This window comes from Lycium ferocissimum, chromosome 9, assembly GCF_029784015.1.
Source record: "Lycium ferocissimum isolate CSIRO_LF1 chromosome 9, AGI_CSIRO_Lferr_CH_V1, whole genome shotgun sequence".
In the NCBI taxonomy this organism is placed as follows: domain Eukaryota; kingdom Viridiplantae; phylum Streptophyta; class Magnoliopsida; order Solanales; family Solanaceae; genus Lycium; species Lycium ferocissimum.
The window spans coordinates 22621414-22648367 of NC_081350.1; the positions used below are offsets into that span (position 1 = coordinate 22621414).

The 26954-nt window shown below is 37.0% G+C and overlaps 1 pseudogene; it reads left to right on the plus strand.

The window, feature by feature from the left end:
* Positions 1 to 26954, plus strand: LOC132029908 (aminopeptidase M1-like; annotated as a pseudogene).

A 26954-nucleotide genomic window follows, 5' to 3' on the forward strand; every position in this document is an offset into this window, starting at 1 on the left:
GGACAAACTAGTGAAAATTAGAAAATAGGAACATGTTTTTTACTCTTATGAAAAGAAAAATTATAGTATAAAATAGTAGGTACTAAACTTGTACACAACACGCTTGATGGTACAATCCACATCTCTATATATACTAGACAACTTCTTCATGATAGTAGTCATCTAGATCCAAGATTTATAACATAGAGAAAAAACCAAACAATCTTGATTGAACAATGGAGAACAGGTATGATCAATTCAAAGGACAACCTCGTCTTCCCAAGTTTGCTGTCCCAAAGAGGTACAATTTAAGGTTGAAGCCTAACCTTGTCACCTGTAAATTCACTGGCTACGTTGACATCTCTGTTGATGTTGTCTCCGACGCCAAATTCATTGTCCTCAATGCTGCTGAATTATTTGTTGACCCCAAGTCTCTTCACTTCAAATCTTCAAACAAGGTGACTTTTCTTGATTAACCCTTTTCAAGATTGAGCCTTTTTTGAACAACAAGTAGTTTGATATGTTATCCTTTGTTGTTTGTTCTTTTCAAATAATAAGGTGATTTTATTGATTGGCCATTTTCAAGATTGAGCATTTATTTACCAACAAGTAGTTTGATATGTTATCTTTTGTTGTTTGTTGTTTGTTCTTGATTTTATTATTAGCTGTTGTTTCCTTTGCTTTGGTTACTATTTTAATTGTTGTTGTGCTTTTCTTGAATGACCCTTGAGCATTTCTTCACCAACAAGTAGTTTGATATGTGATCCTTTGTTGTTTGTTCACTTCAAATCGTCAAACAAGGTGCATTTCTTGATTGACCCTTTTTCAAGATTAAGCCTTTTTTAACCAACAAGTAGTTTGATATGTTATCTTTTGTTGTTTTTTCTTCAATGATATTATTTCCTGTTGTTTCCTTTACTTTTGTTACTGTTTTATATGTTGTTGCTACTGTTCTCTTCAAATCTTCAAACAAGATGTTTTTCTTGATTGACCCTTTTTAAGATTGACCCTTTTTTGACCAACAAGTAGTTTGATATGTTATCCTTGTTGTTTGTTTGTTCTTCGATTTTATTATTACCTATTGTTTCGTTTGTTTCTATCCTCACTAGTGGGATCGAAAGAAATGTTAATAGGTTTATAGGCTACATGGGCTCTCCCACATATCAGACTAGTCTTTTAGGTGGGGCTCTCATGTTTGGTCTATCACATTGGTATCAACGCCAGTCGATCCACGCATAGGGCCGCGACTCGTAGTGGTGGCTGATAACGTCAAAATCCACCTCTCAAAGAAAAAGTGTATACGGTCGTATGCAATATAATTTACCCAACTATGAGTTGGGGTCGATCTCACAGGAAACAATATACTAGACGATTTAAACAAGTAAGGAATTATCACCAACTACGCTAAGCCAAAAACTTTTTCAATATTTGATTTTTGTTTTAACAACTAACAAAGATTAAATTAACTAAAAAATGGATAAAATGATCAATGGCCACAAGTATGGATATAAAGGAAATTACGCTAAAGTAACGATCTAATGTATTTCACGATTTTACAGCTATGAGTGAGTTTATGCTAATTGGATAATGATCTCTAAAATCTCATCAAAAATCCCTCGGCCAAATCAATGAATTTCACCCTAAGCTTTCTCAAGCCTTAGAGTGTGATATTAAGTACAATCAATATAATCTCAAGTAACTTTTCCTTCTCTAGCTCAAGTTATTACATGGGTTTTAAAGCCCCAAATTCTTGTTAATTAATCTTTCCCAACTTCAATATTCCTCTCTCGAGCTCAAATCGAAGTAAATGAGCGGGTCTTAGGGTTAGCTAATCCCGTAAGAAACATTAAAGAATAAGATTAATTAAAACAACATTAACTCACTTCATTAGTAATAAAAATCATTCAATACATAAGCAAAACAAGAGTTTCATCCAAACTTTAATCATAGAATATTTCGAAAAACAAGATTCAAGTAATGGAATGAAATACTACACACTTAGATATTCAATACATAATAAGGAATTGAAGAAATGAGTAAAAGAGTAAGAAATTGCTCATGTAAGTCTTCAAATCTTCTCTTTCAAAGTGTGAGTTGATGAACCTTAGTCTCCAAAACTTGTGTTGAAAATGGCCAAAGATGTGGGAAATTTCCTCCAAGTCTTCCTCTTATAATTCCCAAATCTAGCAAAATCAAAATATGACAAAATAAGTCCCTAAATTTCAGTTTTGCAAATCTGACCCCTTTTTGCATTTTTAGCCATTTTTTCAATTTCTTCAATTTGGCCTCTTTTGACTTGTTTTCACTTGTTTTCTCTCCCGATCACTTCTAAATAAACCTGTAAAATAGAAGTAAATAACATTAAGTGCACTACTTTATCAATATCAATCAAACATAGCAAAAATCTAAGATTAAAGAAGAAATAAGTTGGTAAAATACCAACTTATCAAACCCCCAAACTTAAACCTTTGTTTGTCCTCAAGCAAATCAAAACTTACAATTCCCTTCAAAGGACTCAACTCAATAGCGCACCAATATTATACCAAGTCAAAAAGGTCCACTTTAAGCACAAAACATGACTTTGATTGGTACCAACAATTAATCCAAGGCATATACCGACCAATAACTTCTCAAAAATTTCATTTCATTTTAAGTGATCAAGCACCAAGTTAAACAAAATAGCAATCAAGACATAACACTAAAGCTTCAAAATTTGCCTCATTATCACAAACAACTTTCTTTTGTTCATTCCTCCCAATTGGAAAATGGAACACATTCACAACTCAAATCTCTATGTGCCCTCACAATTAAGAGAGAATCCCAAACTGACAAAATGCAATTCAAAATACAAATAGGATATCAAATGGAAACAAAACTCTCTTCTCTCACAAAGATGTTCAAATGTACAAGTAGTACCATAAGCTGCCCTTCATGTATTTCTCCACTAATGTAGACACACTTGGTTCAAAATCAATTAGGACTTAAAGGGTTGTAATGTAGGCTTTTGGTTAAGGTAGGGGCAAAATTTGGAAATAGTGACTCAAAAATCTCCCTAAGCACTACAATTTTCAACAATCAAAGCACACTTCCTTTAAAGCTTTTCCACCATTTTCTTCATCTTTTCATTTCACCACCTAGTCTTCCCATTATTCACAACTATTTATTCTTCCTTCATTTTTCTTCATTCTTTTTGTTGCTGTTTGTTCTTTTTTTTTTTTTTTTTTTTCAAAATTTCAAGGAAGACCACTATTATATTTTTTCTTTCTTTTCATTTTCACCTTTCAAGCAACTTCCACATCACACGTTACCAACCATCACCCCCAAACTTAGGCTTTTAGCCTATGTTTGCACTTTCAATGCACTTAAGGAGGTAGGGTATCAAAAGATGGATCAATGAACAACGGGGTAAAGCTTGTAACATGGTTGTCAAAGAAAAGGTTAAAGGCTCAAAAGGGGTTGACTAGGGAAAATATGCAAGGGTAGGAAATTTAAGACACAAAAAGGGTCCAAGGGAAAATCATTTTTTAAATCAAGTGTAGTCTAGGATTTCGCCTTGAAACTCATTCCAGGCAAGTTCTAGACCACAAATAATGTAAAAGAACTCACAAATAAACCTCACCACACATAGCATATGAAAGCTCAAGTAGAATATGTATCCAAAAACCAATTGAAACAAATGAACTCAAAAAGTCACTCATAGCCTAAAGAGACTAATTAGTGAAAATAAGAGCCAAAAATTGAGTCTAAAAGTCACAACAAGAATCCTTACTTCAATCGTTTTTCTTTTTCAAAAGTCAAGAATTCATATGCCAAGGTTTAAATGTGTTGGTACCAAGCAAGCCAAAATTGGCAAAGGAGCAAAAATCACATCCCAACACCATTCCTACATCTAAAGTACAAAAAACTAAAGAAGCTAGTAATAAAAAAAATAAAAAAAATAAAAAAACCATACCAATATAAATGTCATAAGAAAATACCAAAATAAAATCAATCTACCAAATTATCATATCATGACATATCACACCCATCACAAAAATATCTATCAAAATAAAGCCTCCCTCAACTTAAAATGTTGCATTGTCCTCAATGTAACTAAAAAGTGAAAACCAAAGTTAAGAGAGACTCCCTGTTAGCACATTCTCATGTTTTCCTTTGCTTGCCATGATCAAACTATCACAAGAAAATTCATCCATACAATTCCGAATAAATTTAAGTCACAATTCAGCCCATAACCGCAAGTTGTAGTAGGACGCAATTTTCACGAAGGACACAAAATATTCAATGCTCCTAATCTCGCCTAGACCACCCTACACTTACTTCTACGCATCTTCTAATAGCGCTTGGTTACTCAGACTTCACGGGGAATGAAATCACCTGTCAGACAATTCATCAAACAACTTACGTGCAGCATTTTAAACAAGCTTTTTGAGACACTTAGTTAATTGAATTACCCTCCCAATTCAATGGGAAAATTAGTTTCAATGAAGCACAATTGCATCTCAATCAACCAACCACATCAGAATTGCACAATTTTGAGCTCTAACCTCACATTCAAAATGGAAACGAAAGAAAATTCTGCCAACAGAGAGATTGTGGGAGAGAGATAAGAGGAGAGGAGGGATAGACACTTACCTGGTGGTCGAGCATTGAGGAATTAATGGAGGAGCGGACAATCGGTGTGTGCAGATTGTGGTGCGTGAGAGTATTGAGTGGAGGCAGGGCTCTCGCATTTGACAAAGAGGAAATAAAACGCAGGAAGTGGTATGTTTTAAAAGAAAAGAGCGCAGGGGAGTTGGGGAGGAGGCATTTGCTTTATTTTTAAAGTCACTTCTGGGAACCCACTTTAAGACCAGTTGAACAAAAACATAACACTTACGGGACACTTTACTTAACCATCTCAACCAAAAATAAAGTGCTGAATAGCTGACAGTGATGTAGAAGCAGTTTTGCGCATATTTTTCACTGTCTAAACACTGCAACACCCCCCAAATTCCATCCAATCATCTCCAAAATTATGAAACTTGGTAGAATGACAAAAAAAAAAAAAAAAAAAAAAAAAAAAAAGAAGAAGAAGCTTATCTAAAAATTAAAATTGCAAAATTCAAGCTAAAAATGGAGAAATATGGGTTGCCTCCCATAAAGCGCCGCGTTGGCCCATTTAACGTCGTGGCACGACGGTTGTCAACCTTACTACTTTTCCCTCCAATTGGAGGATATGAATTTTCGTCCCAACTTTGAATCAAGATTCCAGTGAAAATCGTGGGGCGATGACAAAAAAGCAAAGTGTAACGACCTGTTTAGTCATTATAGTATTTTGGCGTTTTCGCCTGTTTCCGAGCATGGATTAGCTCACCTTTGACCTGAGAGTACCGTTGACATGCTTTCCGAGGTGTCTGGACCTGGATTCGGGCAACTTTTGGGAAATATTGGCTTAAAATGAAAAATGTTTGACCCGAAGTTGGCTTTTGGGCAAACGAACCTCTTTTGAAATTCTGTTGATTTCGAGAAGTTCGGATGGTCGTTTAGAACTTGTGTGTGTATTTGGTTCGGTTCCCAATGCACTCAGATGCATTTCAAACTTGGGATGGGAAATTGGAATTAAGGCATCAGGGGTTGACTCGGTCAACGAGACCTCCGTTGGGAATTCTGAGGCCACCGGCGAGTTCGTAGCGCGTTTTTATGTGTGTCTACGCATATGGTATGTAAGCCGCATAGCCTCGGGAACTAGTCGAAAATAGGATCGAATTGTGAGACTTTACCCCCCCCGGTGTCGGGGTTCTCTCTCTCGCGCGGGCTCTATCGCCGGAGCGGTTAATGACTTTGGCCCGAGATGGCACACGCCGCGTGACGGCGATTAATAATATTAATGAAGTGTTAAAAAGACCTAGACCCTCATTTTGTCTCATTTCCATATTGGAGCTTGAAGAAACTGCTCTTAAGGATATTTGGTGGAAAATATTGGTGGTAATTCCTACTCATTTCTTCATTCTTCCTTTAACCCATTATCACGTTAGATTCCCCTATTCTCTTAATAAACCCTTGGTGATAAGAGTTGAAGGAGGGTTTGGAAGAACATTGTTCCTAAAATTATTAATGATAAAATTGGTGATGTTTACGTTAGATATTGACCAATCTAAGCTTATTAATCATATATCTTTCACTTTTAACTTTGAATTTTGGAATTGAACACTTAGGGTTTATACCCAAATTGAGGGTTTTGCTTGAAATCAGAAATTAGGCTAATCATTTGGCTAAATCAACAATTAATTTGGTTTATGATTGCTTAGTACTTAATTTGGTATTTTGCCCGCGAATTTCTCGTTTTATTTGGACCCGTTTCCCCAATCCAGGTTAAAATAGACCGAATTGAAATAGTAGCAATATTAGTATCATTCTTCATGATTTTTAATATAAAATTAAATTATGCTTAGACTACTTTGGTTCCGAGGTTCAGCGGAAGGGCAAAGCAAAGAAATGAGTTGTTGGTGTTGCGGCCGGCGGTCCCGTAGGTTATGGCTTACCAGAAAAAAAAGCACATATTTAGAATATCATCCATGTGAAAAACAAAGTCGGGTTGGATATTGCCTTAGGTTAGGCACACACACACACACACGTTATGTGTGAGATTGTTCCGTTGTGATGGTTGATGCCATGAATAGTTGGTAGATATCGAAATATGTTATTGTCAAAAGAAAGACTAACATTACTATGTGGGTATTTGAACTATGACACATTGTTGGCACCCGTTGTTGGTACTTATGTGATATTATATAGTTGCCATGGTGTTGTGATATGATACATTGTTGGCGTACCCCTCTGTTGGTACTTGTGATATCGTTATGTTGTTGGCATACCATTGTGGGTATGGTCATATGATACATTATTGGCAGACCCCTTCGTTGGTACTTGTGATATTGAACTTGATTGTTGATAATTGATATACGCTTCACTTGTTCTCACACATTCACGATGCATGGCCGATACCCCTGATGATTTCGTTGATTGTTAAACCGATATTTGATAAACTCTTTTACTTGCAAGTGATTATGAAAAGGCCGATGTCCGAAGATCAATTATGGAATCGTTGGTTATATGAAACTGATATTTGATAAACTCTTTTACTTGAGTGATTATGAAAAGGCCGATGTCCGAAGATCAATTCCGGAATCGTTAATTGTGTGAGACCGATATTTGATACTTTTTTACTTGAATTGTGAGATGGCCGATGTCCGATAAAATTTAAAATTGTATGGCCGAATGATATCCCGAAATCGTTGTTAAAACTCGCGGGTAAGGTGATGCGTGGGGACTCCTCCCCGCGAGCATTAGCTAGGGTCCCGTCTATCCGTCGGGCAAAGATCTTGGACGGGTGGCACTTAGACTTCGCGAATCACGCTGGGTTGTGCTACCGAGACGTCGATATTTCCGTCTAGAGTACATATGTACACCTCATATGAATTGTCGCATTGCATTATGACTTGATTGGATAGTGATATTGGATTAGATCGGATATATTTGGACTTGACGTATTTGGGTTTAGAAGCTTTACATAGGCGATGACGGATACTTAGTTGTGATCATATTGTCTAGTACTTGTTAGATTCCTTGCTTATCGCGAGGAATTTTCGAATTGTGTTAACTATCTTCGGGCATGATGAAAATGTGTTTTTATCGACTCAAAATGCCGCATTCTTTTATGAATGCAAGTACCTAGTATCATTTCGTGGTCGATTGACTCTTCGACATCTCGAGTTTCGGGGTGAGCATGGCATCCGCTAACCTTGAAGACTTCCCTAATATATGTCTCACTTTTATTTCAGAGACATAGACATTAGTATTCCAGAAGTTACTATTCACCTAAGATGCTCTTGTATTATTCAAACTAGACCCTGGGGGTATTTACTACTATATATATATATCGTGTGACTTACGCATTTGTTGATTTCCGCTACTTAACTTTATTCAATTAATGTACTGGTTCATTGTTGGGATGAGGGTTTGCTTACCGAGGTGGGAAGGTAAGTGCCCGCACGGCCTAGGCTAAATGGGTCATGACACAAAGAGGCCAACTTTCGGGTATCACATTTTACACTTTTTGGCCTTTCAGTGAGGGATGTCATTTTGTCGTCTTGGCATGACAAACTTAAAAATAAAAACATCTTGTTCTTCACCTCCAAAATTCTCCACAGGCTCGGTTAGTTCAATTTTCATAGCATCCGCTAAGCATAATATTGAAAAATGGTTGGAATGCGGTCTAAGACGCTCCATTTTTAAATTTGCTCTATCTTTGACATCCTCACTCCCAAATGAACTAGAGTCAATTTTCACATCTTCCATAACACCAATTGAATCTAATTCCCTTTCTTCTCTGGCATCTCCAATAAGCATAGAGTTGGTTGGCGGATGTTCAATTTTTGATTTCTCATAATGAAGCTCATTTTCTCTTCCAAATATGGACCTTTCTTGACTACTTTCAACACCCTCAAGTTGGTGAGCATTATGAGCCTCAACCAACGATTTCATTTGATCCTCCAAGTTGTCATTGCAATTAGTTGCTTAACTCAAGTCATTAAGTGCTTGCTTCAAGTCCTTAACTGCTAAGTTCTATTTGTCCACTTTTTCAAGGATGGTCTCCAACATGAACATTATCTTCTCATTTTGAGTACCGAAACTTCTTCCACTTCCATATCCCTATTATCATCAAAATCAAAAGTAGAATCATTATAGTGGGGGTTCGGGGAAGGGAAGGACAAATAAGCACAATTAGCCCAATGATCATTTTGACCATCATATCTATCACAAATACTCCACTCATAGGTTTGAGATTGTGCGCACAATCCGCCCCCGGGAGTATTCAAATAATTTTGCCATGAGTGTGGTCCTCCACAATAAGGACAAGGGTCATCAAAGTATGAACAACTACCATCCGACCAATTTTCATTATATGATGCCATTTACAAAACTAAAAAAAAAAAAAAAAGTCAAAGAAAATAACTACACAAATATTCACAAGTTTGGACCAAAGCAAGTAAGCTTATATCCCAAACTAACTCAAATACGCCAAATTGACCCCCCGCAACGGCACCAAAATTGATAATGTCCAAATTCACTCCCCAAAGAGAAAGTGTACACGGTCGCAATATAATATACCCAGCTATGAGTCGGGATCGATCCCACAGGGAACAATATACTAGGCGATTTAAATAAGTAAGGAATTATCACCAACTACGCTAAGCCAAACACCTTTTCAATATTTGATTTTTATTTTAACAACTAACAAAGATAAAATTAACTAAAAAATGGGTAAAATGATCAATGACCACAAGTATGGATTCATAGGAAATTACGCTCAAGTAACTATGATCTAATGTATTTCACGATTTTACAACAATGAGTGAATTTATGTTAATTAGATAATGATCTCTAAAATCTCATCAAAAGTCTCTCGATCAAATCAATGAATTTCACTCTAAGCTTTCTCAAGCCTTAGAGTGTGATATTAAGCACGATCGATATAATCTCAAGTAACTTTTCTATCTCTAGCTCAAGTTATTAGATGGGTTTTAAAGCCCCAAATTCTTGTTAATTAATCTTTCCCAACTTCAATCTTCCTCTCTCAAGCTCAAATCGAAGTAAATGGGCTGGTCTTAGGGTTAGCTAATCCCTTAAGAAACATTAAAGAACAAGCTTAATTAAAACAACATTAACTCACTTTATTAGCAATAAAAATCATTCAATACATTAGCAAAACAAGAGCTTCATCCAAACTTTAATCATAGAATATTTCCATAAATAAGATTCAAGTAATGGAATGGAGTACTACACACTTAGATATTCAATACATAACAAGGAATTGAAGAAATGAGTAAAAGAGTAAGAAATTTCTCATCTAAGTCTTCAAATCTTCTCTTCCAAAGTGTGAGTTGATAAACCCTAGTCTCCAAAACTTGTGTTGAAAATGACCATAGATGTGGGAAATTTCCCTCAAGCCTTCCTCTTATAATTTCCAAATTTTGCAAAGTCAAAATATGACAAAATAAGCCCCTAACTTTCAGTTTTGCAAATCTGACCCGTTGTTGCATTTTTAGCCTTTTTTTTCATTTTCTTCAATTTGTCCTCTTTTGACTTGTTTTCACTTGTACCGATCACTTCTAAATCACATAAACCTGTAAAATAGAAGTAAACAACATCAAGTGCACTACTTTATCAATCAAACATAGCAAAAATCTAAGATTAAAGAAGAGATAAGTTGGTAAAATACCAACTTATCAGTGGCCTGCATGCCAGGAGTGGTTGCTCTATAACATTCGGTTATCATTTTATTGGTTGTTGCTACTGTCTTTTCTATTCTTAGCATGGCTTCTTTAGTACCGTATTTCCTCTCCATACTTGATTTTGATATCTTTTACATGGAGAGGGTCCACCCGAAATAACCTCTCTACCTTTGGGAGGGCCGCGTACACACTAACCTTTTCCATACCTCACTTGTGGGATTATACTGGGTATGTTGTCATTTTTTGTTGTTGTTGTTGTTTGTTGTATTGAACACGTGTCGTTTTGTGTGTTATAGGTATTTGAGGCGTTGGAGGTGGGGTTGATTGAAGAGGATGAGATAGTGGTGGTGGAGTTTGGAGAAAGTCTTCCACTTGGTTTTGGAGTTCGAGTATGGCCTTTGAAGGAACGCTCAATGACAGGATGAAAGGGTTTTACAGAAGGTATTAAGCTTTTCCCATGTTTGGACAGAACAACGAAACATTTTTTTTTTTTTTGGTTATTGGGTTTGTTTTGAGAGAATTTGTTTCTTTTCTGTTGTAGTGATGATTTGATTATGTTTTTCCAAGTATATATGGTTATTGATTGCTCATGTTTTTGCCATCCGATTTCCATTCATAGAATCTAGGATTATCTTGTTTATGCGTTTTGAAGACCCCATTGGTCTTTAATTGTGGTTAATGCACTCATAAGAACCTGACAATCCCCCGTATGGAGCCACCGTCGTCGCTGGCATGTACTCTCCGGTCACCACCACTTGTTATCATGGAATTCTGATGAAGAATCACCCTTACGCGGTCAACGAACTCATACTAATGCTTGGACTTGTCACAAGCTAATTCAGAAATGAAAGGAGTCTATTCAACTTCACAAAAGATTATTTTTTAGTGTTATCTTTTATGTTTACAAAGGACCTTTATCTGGGTGTTAAAATATATTAGGCTGATAATTGATTAAGTCAAGATATCATTGGAAGGGTAATACCTGCTTCCATAAGCTCAGTTTGGAAGGTGATAACGTCCAAATCCACTCCTCAAAGAGAAAGTGTACACGGTCGTCGCAATATAATTTACCCAACAATGAGTAGGGGTCGAATCCACAGGGAACAATATAAAGGCGATATAAACAAGTGAGGAATTATCACCAACTAAGTCAAGCCAAACACTTTTTCAATATCTGATTTTTGGTTTAGTTTAATAACTATTAAAGATAAAACTAACTAGAAAGCGGGAAAAATGATCAATGGCCACAAGTATGGATACAAAGGGAATTACGCTCAAGTAACGATCTAATGTATTTCACGATTTTACAACTAAGAGTGAGTTTATGCTAATTAGATAATGGTCTCTAAAATATCATCAAAAGTCTCTCGACCAAATCAATGAATTTCACTCTAAGCTTTCTCAAGCCTTAGAGTGTGATATTAAGCACAATCAATATAATCTCAAGTAACTTTTGTATATCTAGCTCAAGTTATTAGATGAGATTTAATGACCCAAATTCTTGTTAATTAATCTTTCCCAACTTCAATCTTCCTCTCTCGAGCTCAAATCAAAGTAAATGGGCGGGTCTTAGAGTTAGCTAATCCCTTAAGAAACATTAAAGAGCAAGATTAATTAAAATAACAAAGACCCACTTCAATAGAAATAAAAATCATTCAATACATAAGCATAACAATAAATTTCATCCAACTTTCCAAATAAATAATTTCATAAACAAGATTAAAATGATGGAATAAAATTCTACACACTTAGATATACAAGACAAAGTACGAAATTGAAGAAAGGGTTAAGAAATTTATCATTAAAGTACTCCAATCTTCTCCTCCAGTGGTGTGGTTGATGAACCTTAGCTCTCCAAGACTTGTATGAAATGGCCAAAGATGAAAAATAATGCCTTCAAGTCTTGCTTTTGTAGTCTCAAAATTTTTCCACTCAAAATTAGACCAAAACAGCCCCTGAATTTCTTTTTTTGCAAATCTATCCCATTTTTTCAAAACTGTCCACTTTTTTTCATTTCTTCAATTTGGCCTCTTTTTGTCTTTAATTTTTTACTTGGTTTCTTCTAAAGCTCTTCTCAATCATATGAACCTATAAAATGGAAGTAAACGATATTAAATGCACTATTTTCTCAATCAAAATATAGCAACAATCTAAGATTAAAGAAGAAATAAGTTAGTAAAATACCAACTTATGAGAAGGTATGTTGGCAAGTCCCCTAAGTAACTCTGTCGTGGCCTAAATCTATTAGTTCTATAATGTACCCTGTTGACTAGGCAGCTAGTATATCAATCCAACATGTTTCTTCCCTATCAATTGGTAGTAGTCCTTTCGTGATCTTAGCTGACAGAAAAACAAGATAGGAAAACATTGCACTTCTCTTTACGTATACTTCATTGTGATTGTGATTGTGCTATCTGTAGATCACTTAACGGTCTTGATTGGCTTTTAGCAGTACCTACGAACATAATGGGGAGAAAGGAACATGGCTGTTACCCAATTTGAACCAGCTGATGCCAGGCATTGCTTTCCGCGCTGGGATGAACCTGCTTGTAAGGTATTGTCAGCACATGGCCATCTTTGGTATTTTCACGTGTGCAGTACTTTTCTCTTTGTTTATCTACTCCGTAATCTTAATTGCTATTGCCAGCAGCTGTTCGTTAGATATTCATCATACGTTAGCTATCAGTGCGACAAAACACACATGAACGTGATCTAATAACTTTTCTTTTTTTTAATCTTTGTTAAGTATTTTATTTGTTCCTTACAAAATTTAGTTCTTCTAGTTTTGTTAGGAATCAGGTTTTATTTTTCCTTCGTCTTACTTAATATGAATAATCCAGGCCACCTTTAAGATTACACTTGAAGTACCATCGGAACTGGTAGCTCTCTCTAACGTGCCAGTTGAAGAAGAAAAAGTGACGGGGAATCTTAAAACAATTCATTATCAAGAGTCTCCAATCATGTCTACATACTTGGTGGCATTTGTCGTTGGCTTGTTCGACTATGTTGAGGATCATATATCTGATGGTACATATTCTGGTATTAGTGAATTTGTGTCTGACCATTTCCTGTCAGTAAATTAACATCACTTTGTGCAGGAATTCCTGTTCGAGTATACTGTCAGGTAGGAAAGGCAAATCAAGGGAACTTCGCATTACACGTTGCTGTCAAAACGCTGCCCCTCTTCAAAGAGTATGCTTCACTTTGTCTAAATATGTTTTTGTCCTTTTATTTATGGAAAAAGGATCTAATGAAGAAGAGGGATCATGGAAGCCTTAGTTTCTAAATATTTGTATTGATAATGTACCGTTATTCCTGTTTAAGTTTTTTTTTTGGTTTGGCGAGGGTGGGTGGGTGACAACTGCTTGAAAATATATTCTAATTTGCGGACTAAAATACTTGCAGGTACTTTGGTGTACCATATTCACTACCCAAATTGGACATGATTGCCCTTCCTGATTTTGCTGCGGACGCGATGGAAAATTATGGTCTAGTTACATACCTAGAAACAGCATTGCTTAGGCATTCTGCCGCTGCTAACAAGCAGAGGGTAATATATATTTGTTGGAACTTTGGTGGCTGCTTATGATATGTGGTATTAAACTGACTTATTTCTATCTTGCGCCTGTTGAATAAAATTTGGGTTTTCTTCAGGTTGCGACTGTGGTGGCTTATGAGCTTGCTCATCAGTGGTTTGGCAATCTTGTAACAATGGAATGGCGGACACATCTATGGCTGAATGAGGGTTTTGCAACATGGGTATGCTGCTTTTATTAGAAGTATATGCTTTTGTTCATTGACTGGGTCGCAAAGCTGTTCATTCTAATTCTCTGGTCGGCATTCAGGTGAGTTATTTGGCAACTGATAGCTTGTTCCCAGAATGGAAGATTTGGACTCAGTTTCTTGAAGAGCACCTTCTTTCTCAAAGTCAACTCTCCCTTAGCTTATCTGTTCATTTTCAAACAACCCTGTTTGCGCTCCTTTATCTTTCTAAGTTGCTCTTGCTAGCAGGGAATCTATTTCCGAGACGTTCTTCCTCAAGATCAATCTGAAGTGCTGATGGAAGTTCATTGAAGATTCAACACATCACAAGGAACTCGTTTCGTTAAAATACACTACATTGTCCCTCTCCTTACAATCAAGGGCCGAACGCCCCTCGAATTGAAGAAAACAAGAAGGAGTGATCAATACTCAAGCGCTACTAACTCTTCTTGACGATCGAGTAAAGGAGGTCCCGGGGTTCCTTTCCTCTCCAAGACAATCGATCGCCTTCTTAGTTAACTGCGGAACACGCCCTTTAGCCATCTATCTTTAGATACGGAGGGCTTATGAGTCACGTAAATTGAATGTTTCTGATTAACCTCTTTATACGCGTATTTAAAACATTGTATTTATACATTCTAGCTGGTTTAAACCAAATCTTTTTTATTTGGTTTTTCGGTCTTATCACTAGTATGAGATTCATTCTTATGAATATAAGATACTATCTTATTGGTATAAACTACCTTATTGGTATATACCGCTATATATATATATATATATATATATATATATATATATTCTATATTCATATATATCCGTAGATATGTCAACTTTGCATTAGTAAGAGGATTTGTAACCAATTTTCTAATAGAAAGGTTTTATTTATGCGTTGTTATACCTTTGATTTCCCTATTTATTCATTGCATGGAATGCCACACTCAATTGTCGACCGGTGACCCGGTCTTCATTAGCAATTTATGGCATGAGCTCTTTCGTTAACACTCCGCCGGGGGAGTGCGGTCGCAAGACCGAAACTCAAAGGAATTGACGGGGGCCTGCACATGCGGTGGAGCATGTGGTTTAATTCCAACCAATTAGGGTAAAGTGTTCATTCATACCTTCAACAGCACCGGAATTCTGGTATGGCAGGAATACTGTCCACTGAGGGACTTCGTCTAGATGGGCTTGCAGAATCCCACCCCATTGAGGTGTGAAGCAACTTCCGATTTGGTTCTTGTATTGTGCTAAATGCAAGATGCAATTTTTGTTTCTTCTCTAATTTTTGACATCTTTAGTTGTGCTACCTTTAGAGTTTATACAAATCTTATTTTGTCTTACCAGGTTGACATCAATCATGTCGGAGAAATTGTTGAAATTTTTGATGCAATTATTTATAGAAAAGGTGCATCTGTCATCCGGATGTTACAAAGCTATCTTGGACCTGAAAGTTTCCAGGTTTGCATTTCCGTTGTTTACTATATTAACATTCTTTTCCATTATCTTCTTTTCAACCCTTTTTGCTTTATTTCTCTCCTCCCATCTGTTGTGCTATTATTGACATATACTAGTTACCTGGTCTGATGAAAAAAAGAAAAAAAAAAAAAAAGATATACAGTTACCTGACAAACACTTGTGTGTCAGAAGCTGGAGATGGAAAGTGGGATGGTGGAATTAGAAGAAGAACTATACCATTCAGCGTGACAATGTTTTTTAATATGTTATCTTCCCTTACTAGTGAGGCTTGCAAAGTATTGTTAGTAGAAAATTTTGACAGGACTTCTCTACCGAGTTACACTAAAACTTCGCTCACCCTTAATTATTACTCCATCCCATTTTATGAGAAGGTATTTGACTAGGGACGTAATTTAAAAAATAAAGAAGACCTTTGACATGTAAGGCAAATACACACACATATATGTATATAATATGTGTGTGAAGTAACAATTATATCCTGGTGAGGGCTCCACATCTTTTTTCGTTTTTTGGCTCCTTCTATATAAATGGATGAACTTTTATGCCAAGGGGTTAAATGGGGATGATAAGATTAAATAATTTCCAAAAAGAGTATGATGTCATTCTTTTTGGGAGGACAATGTGCCACATAAAATGGAATAGAGGAAGTATTATACATAAGGCCTTCTCGGAATGGTTGTGACCTTACTGTGGGGGTTAACTGTTATTTTTGTAATGAAATCGCATTAGTCTAGATTTTGTGATGAAAGGATACTCGTATCTTCCAATGTTAATTGCCTAGTAAAAAAATAGTCCTTTCTCTTTTCTATGTTCTTGAACTTGATAAAATGGTTTATCTTATTGGGAAGAAACAAAGCAATAACCAAATTGCACGACAGAATACGACGGAAGAAATACCCAAGTCGAAACTTCCCACACTATTTGAACCAAGAGAAGACAATAAATACTAAAGCACAAATGGAAATCGGGGCAGCAGCCTATACGAACAATAAAATAGAAAGCAAGCAAAAATAAATCAATTGCAAGACACCAAATTTAAGTAGAACTCCCCTTGAAGAGGGAAACATCCACTAGGGCACTCCCGCCCACAAAAGCTCCACTATAATCAACAAGAGTTACAACAATGTTCTCCAAATGGATACAACAACAAAGCCAAGCACGGAGAAACAATACATAAAAGATAGCACCAAAACTAGCGAAGAAAGGAGAGAAATCACCCCAAAAAATGAGCTACTGTTCGTCTAGAAAAACTGGATACAGACTACAAAATCCGATCTTCACCGTTGAAATCGAAGAATCAGATGTTGAGAACCCCCAGTTCGAATTTCAGCACGATCCAACGGTTAACGAATCGAGAAACGCAATTTAAAAGCGGACTCATTGTGAGAAAGTAAAATTTCTCTCTCACGTTTTTTCTCTCTATATGCCGCTATGAATTCACTCTTGTGTTGTGAAAATAAGACCTAAATTGATCCTATACATAGAGGAAATTTTGAGCAAAATTGGCTGGTCAAATTGGATTGGGTTTTATAATCCAATTCCACATAGGAAGGGAAAACCCAAAAAACTAATTGGATTGGGTTTTATTAATCCAATTCCACATAGGAAGGGAAAACCCAAAAACCTAACATATCTTAGTTACTGAAAATTTAATGGGCATCATGATGATTGAACGAATACTGCTGTTGACCATCATTCTTAAAGCAGCAACCATTAATTTGTCAAAAGAGAAACCACGCTACTCATTGACCACCCATCATAAATATATGTTCTAAATTTTCTTTCCAGAATATCGTGTAGCTGTTGCTTGCTTGTATGGACTAATGAATTTGTCTCTTGTAATATTTCATCAAACCAGAGGGCACTTGCTTCATACATAAAAAGATATGCTTGCTCAAATGCGAAGACAGAGGATTTATGGTCTGTCCTTCAGGAGGAGTCTGGTGAACCTGTGAACAAGTTGATGAACTCCTGGACAAAGCAAATGGGTTACCCAGTTGTCTCTGTCAAGATTAAAGACCAAAAGCTGGAGTGTGAGCAGGTTATCTTGTTTCTAACCTATGTATTCGGTTTCTCTCCCACTCAATAATTTCCATTACCAAGTCTAGTCTTCTCCATACTATGAGCTCTTAGACTCCTTTTAGACTTGATAATACTTGTATTTCTATGCAACACACACAATTTTTACTGAGTGGTTCTCATGGTGATGGGCAATGGATAGTTCCGTTAACAGTCTGTTGTGGCTCTTATGGAGCTCGTAAAAACTTCTTAATGCAAGGAAAGTCAGAAGCCCTTGATGTAAAGGACTTATTAGGCTCTATTTCATCTAAAGGAAATCCTTGGATAAAAGTTAACGTGGGCCAGACAGGTTTTTACAGAGTTAAATATGATGATGAGCTATCAGCTAGACTCAGACATGCTATGGAGAGCAAGTGCTTGTCAACAAATGACAAGTACGGTAATAACAGCATTTTTGTAAACTTTTTTTTTTTTTTTTTTGATGAAGTCATGTGTTTCATTGAAAGGCATCAAGAAGATGCAAAGTTACAAGAGGCTAATTACAAAAGAACAAAAGTGTAGGAAAACAAGGTTTGCCCCAAAACAATGTCTCAATCAAGAACTAAAGTGCTAATAAAATCCAAAAATTGTACTGGACTAATTACTGGGGACAACATTGTCCAACAAAAGAGATTCACTAAACATTTAGCTTTAAGAGAATAACTTGGAGTTGATATGCCATCAAAACACCTTCTGTTTCTCCCATTCCAGAGACTCCAACAAACAGCATCAGGGACATCAACCAAGTTTTTGATGGTCTTATCAACTTTCCAAAGGCTCCAACTCACATATGCTTCTCTAAGATTTTGAGGCATCACCCAACTTAATCCAAAAATATTGAAAACCATGCTCCAAAGATTAAAAGCTACTGGATAGTGAAGAAGTAAATGGTTGACTATTTCTAGCTGACACTTGCAAAAATAGCATCTGTTGACCAGTTCACGTTCATTCCTGTTAAGATTGTCAATTGTAGGGATGGCATTGTTGAGCGCCATCCAGATGAAGCACTTAACTTTAGGAGGTAATTTGGTCCTCCAAATCAATTTCCATAGCCAATAGTCAATAACCAAACCTTGGTTGCCAAGCTGCCTATAGCATTCTTTAACTGAGAAGATTCCTTTACTGCCCCATCTTATTCTGTCTGAAGTATTTGCATCAATGCTAAATGTTTCCACCTTAGCTAGTAATTCCAGCAGGTTGTCTAACTCCCAATCTTGAGGGTGCTTCTGAAGTGCACATCCCAAAAGTTGTTGCTTCTATTTTGGGCAATTGAGGTCTTGTCTAGTGGTATATTGAATAACCCAGGGTAATCTTCCTTTAAAGTGTAGTTGCCTATCCACCTGTCTTCCCAAAATTTCACATGATCTCCATTGCCAGGCTTGAAATGGACCTTTTGGAAGAATTCATTGCCAAGTTTGCCGATATATTTCCAAAGCCCAACTCCATAGGGAGCATTAGATATCTGGGCCTCATGAATTGATTTGACCACCTCTTTCCATAGGCTCGGTTCTTCTGTGCCATATCTCCAAAGCCACTTCATTGATAAGCTTTTGTTGTGAGCAGACAGATCTCTCACCCCCAGCCCTCCTTCACACTTTGGTTTTAGAACTGTGTCCCACTTTGTTAACATTATTTGTATTAAACAGTTAAAGTCGACTGCTGATGGGATTGTGTTTTCCTGAACAGGCATTTTGGATGATTCATATGCCTTATCTATGGCGTGTCATCAGTCTTTGTCATCTTTGTTTGCCACGATGGCTTCTTTCGGGGAGGAGCTCGACTACACTATTTTATCAAATCTAATAAGCGTAATTTGACTACTTTCGACCTCTTTTAGGTATTAGTGTGGTCGGTCCAAAAATCGTTGTTCTCCATTCTTCATACGAGATAAGTTACAAAGTTTCAAGAATTGCGGTGATGTCTTTCTCCGACTTGCAAAATCACATAAAGTTGTTTTTCATCAATCTTTTCCGATATTTGCGAGGTATGGTACTTCTTTTTCGAAAGTACAACGTACATTACTGTATCTTTGTATTTTTGGTCTTCGCATCCGAAGATGTGGTCATGTGAATTCCCACATTAAAGTTCAAGGGGGGAAAGAAGACTTGAGCTCTGGGGTGGTGGAAGCAGTGTAAAAGAAAGAGAAAAAGGCACATAGTTGCAATGATTTCTACTCGGTGTGTTATAAGCATAGATAGATGAACGTCTAATAGCTAAATCTATTAGATATAGCAGAAAGCAACATAAATCAGAACAAATTATGCTTGCTCTGGCCTTCTTGACATTCATGGGTCAACCTATGACGAGAAAATCAATTTCTATTCTCCGAGAGTAGTTCTTGACAAAAGATGACTTAGAACTTCTTGTATCTTGTGATCTTTTGTCTAGTAGCTCTCTTTGCTAAGTTAGGAGGACTTGGGAGCTAATAAGAACTGAAATCAATGTAGAGATAATAATTTGTCTCTAATTAGATATCTTTTGCCTATTCCCACACCCCTCCCCCCCAAAAAAATAGATATCTGCTGCCAGTAACGCCTTAGAAAAGAATGAATGGGTAAATTGATGTATTACAAATTCATCATGTTTACCCTTTATTCATCACCAATGGAAGAATTTTGTGGGAAGAAAACTTGTTCATTAATGAAGAGAGGGATTTTGGTGCACGGGTCCTGGTTGACCATTAATCTCATTTTTCCGTTGTGGCAACAAAATGTTTGCTTCTAATTGGACTTCCCTTTTATCAACAGGAGACTTGGTGTAATAACCCAATTTTTTAAATAAGGGTTTATGGGGTAATTTTAGCAAAAAGGAATAAAAAGAAAATAGAAAAGAAGTAATTTAGTGGGCCAAGCCCAAAAGGAATAGGAAAAGAAAAAAAAAGGATTCTAAAAGTCGATGGCTAAGCCATCAGACGTGAAGCATTACTGTACAACCCAAACAAAAAGAGAACGAGCAACAGAGAAGGAAAAAAAAACCAGTAGAAGAAAAGAAAAGAAAGGGAGAAAAAGAAGGGAAAGGAGGGTATAAAAATAAGAACTTTCATCCCAAATCATCAAGGTAATGATTCTAATATTTTATTTAAGTTTATTACATAATTATGGATGAATCTTTATGGTGAAAATATGGGGATATTTTGAGCAATTGAGAAAGTTTAGCTCTAGGGTTCTTCAATCAAAATCATTGATTTGAAAGGGTAAATAGTGTCGGATTTTAGACTTCTATATATCGTTGGAATCCTCTCGTTAAGGCCTTCTCGAAAATATATGTCTTGTAGGGTTTTGAACACATTGACCAGAGGGCGTTTTCGTCCTTTAAAATTTGACTTTAACCATTTAAGCCTCTAAAGATACAGAAGTGGTTTACCCTAAGGGTTTTGACCATTCTAAATATGTTTTTGTGTAGTTTGAGGCAATCCGGAGACTCGAGAATGCAATTTTGATTTATCAGGAAGTGTGCTTGAATTGTGAATTTGGGATAAGTGAGACTTTAAGCTTTGGGTACTTGTTTTTCAAAACCCGTTTTGAAAAAAAATATATGTTTTGTCTGCTTGTTCCATGTGTTGGAGCGAGCGTGTGCTTGGCAGAATCGGTGGTCCTTAAGGCCAGCCGCATATACTTTATTTTCAAATAATCTAAAACTCTCTTTATAAATTGTTTTGTGATGTGATATAGCTGTGAGCCATGATATTGGGGCATTGTGTATGCTTCCCTTAGCATTGTGTATGCTTCTTGATGATATTGGGGCATTGTGTATGCTTCTTGATGATATTAGGGCATTGTGTATGCTTCCCTTAGCATTGTGTATGCTTCCCGACATATTTGGCACATTGTGTGTGTTGCCATGGATTCATGGTGTTGATTAATTCTTTAACTGCCGTTTATGATAGGTCCTTAGTGTAAATTGTGTTGAGATATATAATATACTTGATAAATAGTGGTTTGAGCCTTGGTTGCTATTATATAATGATATATTCATGTGCGTAATATTTTGTGCTTGTTGTGTGTTTGTATTTTCTAACACTTATTCCAGGGATATTTAAAGTGGCGGGTCGAGGATCTTCGGGTTATATTTATGTATAACTCACTCCTTACTCGCATGTCCATGCGATATCGTCATTGAGAACGAGGAAATTTTGGTAGTTGAAGATTTTGTGAATGGATTATGTTGCTGAGGTGAGCCACCGCATTATTCGTGGAGGCGGCCATTTCAGCTTTACCTAGTTTATTTCTAGTTACTTCCTTTTATTTTGGGTTTACATGCCCGATATTCAAACTCATGTAACTCTGTTAGATGCTCCATGGTCTTAGCATGGGAGGTGGGCTAGAGATTCTTTTTATCTTAGCGTTAGTTGGTTTTCATAAATCGATTATGGATTTGGTTGGCGACTATTTCGCATTTTTATCATTAATAACGTTGTTGGACTTGCACTTATTTTCTTTTAGTGCTTTCGTAAATGATTAAGGGTATGATATATGGTTCGCCTGGCGGGTGGTGTTTGCTGGGTGCCAATCACATCTAGCGGGTATTTTGGGACGTGACTTTGTTAGGATCCTAAACAAGGGGAAAGCCACCTAGATGCCTTGTTGAGAGGGGAACTGCTGAATGCTCTGGCTGCCTTTGGACATGAAGAAACAATAAATGAAGCAATCAGGCGCTTCCACATATTTTTGGATGACAGAAACACAGTTGTTCTTCCTCCTGACTTGAGAAGGGTTACAACACTTGATTACATTACAACTCAAAAGTGATTTCTTCTTTACCTTATGCAGATTGTGATCCCTCCTTCCGTCTGCAGGCTGTTTATGTAGCTGTGATGCAAAGGGTGACTAAATCAGATAGATTAGGGTTTGAAGCTCTTTAAGTGTTTACAGAGAGACTAACCTCAGCCAGGAAAAGACAAGAATTTTAGGTGAAGTTATCTATCAATTCATGCCAAATATGACATTACATGTTTTTGTTATCAGTTTATGTCCAACCAATAAGTGCATTCTCTTGTTCTATAGGTGCATTGGCATCTTGCAAGGACCCCGAGATTATCCTTGAAGTCCTCAACTTCTTGTTATGTTCTGAGGTATTCATGATTTTTAGGGAGCACTGGGTTATCTTTCTCCCTCTCTCTCTCTCACACACACACGCAGGGAGAGAGACAGAGAGAGAGAAAGATCATGTATTTTTTTTTGACAAAATGTTCTGAGAGTATTCTATGGCTTGGAAATTTTCAGGTACGGAGCCAAGATTGTGTTTTCGGTCTTGCGGTTAGCCTTGAAGGCCGTGAAACTGCTTGGAAATGGTTGCAAGTGAGTTCTCCCTTTCCTATAAATATTGCATTCTTCGAGGTATTTGTATTACTTCTTTCAAATAAGATACCTTGAAAAAGTGCTCGTAGTAAATTGTATTAAACTGTAACTTGTAAAGACGTAGGTACGTAAGAGTGAGGAATTCATGTTAGTTCAAAGTGCAATGATTTCATTAGGAGGAAGTGCAACATGTTCTTATAATATTACTAATATAGGAAAGCGCAACATGTTCATATGAAATAACTAGCACAAAATGCTACATTTCATAACTGATAGATTGCTCAGGAAGATGCAAGGAGACATACATTCTTGATTGAATAACCTTTTTTTGAGTGCCAACAAAGTGCATGTCCTCCATGAGAAAACACTGCTCATTGAGGGGATCAGGGCGCTAGGTATTTTCTTTCTTCTGGCCGTAGGTGGTTCTCCCTAGCTACGAGTGTCACGACCCAACCCCGTAGGCCGTGACTCGTGCTCGAGTTGGGCACGCGAACCTACCCAGTATCCCAAATCAGAAATAGCATACAAATAACTTATACCGTGTACAAATAACATATATTTACAGAAAAGTGGAACGTCGCCCCGAGGCTGTCAAGAATATACAGATATACACATCGCTGTCATAATCCAGTAGGTAATATCACATATAAGCCGATAAGGCGATCATAGTATAGGGGGACGTCCAAATCACAAATCACACAAACACGACTGAATAGTGAATACCCATAACCCACACATATATGTCTACAGACCTCTAAGAATCATAACAGAATCATATGACGGGATAGGGCCCCGCCGTACCCGTGAATACACATATACATATGCATAGTAACAGAATCTGGATCGGAGTATAGGCTCCAGAACAAGGGAGCGCTCTAAGTCAGCTGAATAGGAATCCTACGCTGGTGGATCATCCAAATGAGTATCTGTACCTGCGCGGCATGAAACGCAGCCCAGACGAAGGGGTCGTGCGAATATGTACTGAGTATGCAAAGCATGAAATATAGTAATCAGGAGCGTAGTCAAAACCAGAAGTATAGAAAGTAAATGCAATATCAAAATACCAAAATGCTTACTCATAAAAATACAAAACATGCATAGGGCTCTTAGAACTATGGTCGCCCGCCTGCCGATGGCGCCATAACACATCATACTCCAGAAGATTTCATATCTCCGTAATCTCCGAAGCACATCATAACATCATAGCACATCATAACACCATAAGCGGTACCCGGCCCTCTAGCGAGGAACTCGGTGAACCGTAACACATCATACTGCCGAATATAACATAGTGCGCACGATAACATAACCGGCCCGGGACTCGGTGAAGGATGTAGTAACATAATGCACGAGCAGAGTCGTGAGCAGCTATATGCAGTTTAAAACATTTTCAAAGACTCAACAAAATAATCACAATGAATCGTCATTTGAAAACCAAGGCGATAGTTAAATCAGGTTTCCTCCGAATGTCGCTCGAAAGCATATCAAATATAACATTTAGGACTCATAAATACGTATTAGACCATATAAAGTAACTTATGGAGCTTAGGGGCCTAATCGTCATTATAAACTTGTTAGAGAAATAAGTAATCGCTGCTCGAGGATTAAGATGATCGTTACACTAAATCCTTTCAAAAGTCGTTAGTACCACACAAAGGAGAGTCTCGGGGCCCACGGACGAGTATCGAACCAATCCGGGTCTATTTATGAAAGTTGGAGACCTTATCCATTGTAGAATCTCCCGCGAACGTTTCAAGCGATCCCGGCTCGTCTATGAAAGTTGACCGTTCGTAGTTACGAAACCTTTTTTGGAATAAAAACTTTTATAAAATCCTTGAAACCAAATCATGTAAAAACATAAGGATCATAGTTCGGTGCATTAAGAGTGCCAACATTAAGGAATGAATAAAAATCGCACACTGTTTTCGGACCTTAAGAATGGAGTCACCCCCGAGACTCGTATCACAATCTACTTACGACTAAGACATGCCACAAGAAAGAAAGGGTAAGCTTCACATACCTCGTCCGCTTCCTAAATTAATCCAAACTTACGTCTCGGCTTCTCCAAAATCTACAATAACATCATTTGGTATCAAACATTAGCCATAGATCCTTAAAACTTCAATTTCAACTAGCACATGATTTTGCAGAAATTTGGGCAGCATTTCCCCCGTAAATTCAACATCCCCGAGATTTCAACTCGGCTAAATTTTCAACAACAATACCAACAACCATTCTAACAACATCAACAATTAATTCAAAAGGCATTCTACCATCAATGACTCTTTTCTACATATTTCAACAACATTCCAATTATACTCAATTCAACTACATGTATTCAACTAACACCAATGCTTACATATTCAAGTACTAATCCGGAATCATTCAATCGAGATTCAACAACATTTCAAACAACTCGCACAATATTCAAAATAACCTAATCAACACACCAAGCCACCCGAAACCTTCCAACTTCCATAGGAACCGCAACAACACATTTCCTTTCCTCCAAATTCATAAACTACACCAACATTCCATATTTAGCCACATTAACCACAATAATACAAAAACTATATTAAAATTACATTATTTCTTCCAACAACCTACAAACGATTCCAACTTCCATTTAAATCATTAAACCATCATTTTCATTATGGAACCCGTACAACAACAACCAAAACATGCTAAATAAAATTAGTTCTTCATTCCTACACACAACACACATATTTAACCACACACCAATATCCATGTTTTCATGAATTTCATCCATTTCTACTTACTACAACACACATAAACTATCCATAACACATGAAAAATGAGATTGAACCTTACCTTTTCACTTAGTTCTTTACTTGGCTAGAGTTGGTGCTTGCATGAACCAAGGATTTGCTTGCTCTAACAATTACTCCATGTTGTTTAGCACCTTCCAAAGAGTAGAAAACTAGGGAAATAAATTTTTTGTTGGTGAGGAATTCCCATGGACATGGGTTCGGCCACCATGGCCGAATACCCTCCTTTCTCTCTTTCTTCATACTTCTTGAAATTTCTAAGGGGTGGAGATAATGAAAGATGATCAATTGTCATCTATACACACATATATTATTTAGCCATGTGGCCTATGGCACACCATGTGGCCGCCACGTGGCTCTTTTATTCCTTGAATTTTAAGTTTTTAACTCTCGCACTTTTGGCCCCAAATTTCATGAAATATTAATTTCCATAATTTCACTTTTAACCCCAAGTTTTTCCTTAATATTCCATTCAACAAAATAACGCAACTTATGCCTTAAAATAAAATCGATGGTCAAAAATCTCAACCTCGCATCCGGACTAGTCTTGTCCTTAACTTTTCACGGTTAGCTCGGAATATCCTAATGTACAAAAATGCAGGATATAACAACGAGGCCTCACACGGGTAGAGTTCAACTGTACTTGCAAGTTTTCCCGCAAAAAGCTCTTGTGAAGTGTCTCTCGGTATTGGGAGAACTTCAAGCCCCTCTTCTTGAGAAATAAGAATTCGCAACACTAAGACTTCAAATTGTTTGAATACGGGATAAATGGGATCACATCCACAAGACTTACAGCTCTGGATTATTATTGACTACTTCATCAATGCAACACTGTCACCGGTTTGTTTTTGCTCCCCTGCCATCTTTTCTTAAGCATTTGCATGTAGTTGCTTACATTGTTGGAGAACTTTTTCCAAAAGCTGTATCTGTTGCTTCTGCCTTGTAATGAAATCACACGAGTGGAAAGCAGTTTAATGGATTACTCCATTACATATTGTCTTTGATCTTTTTGGCTCAATCTTTCTTTTCTTCAGTTCTCGTCCTATGAGAAGGCAAAAGAGGTTGAAGTGTTTTTTGCTAGCCGTACCAAGCCGTACATTGCAAGGACATTGAAGCAAAACATCAAGAGGGCTCACATTAACGCAAATTGGGTGCAGAGCATTCAAAACGAGAAGAATCTTTCCGAGGCTGTGACAGAGCTAGCATACCGGAAATACCATTTTAAAATGTATAACCATTTAAAAAAAATTATTTTTCTTCATATTTTCTTGCTTTTCACTATTTTTCTTGCTTTTTGCTCTCTTTGAGAGAGAGAAACACGC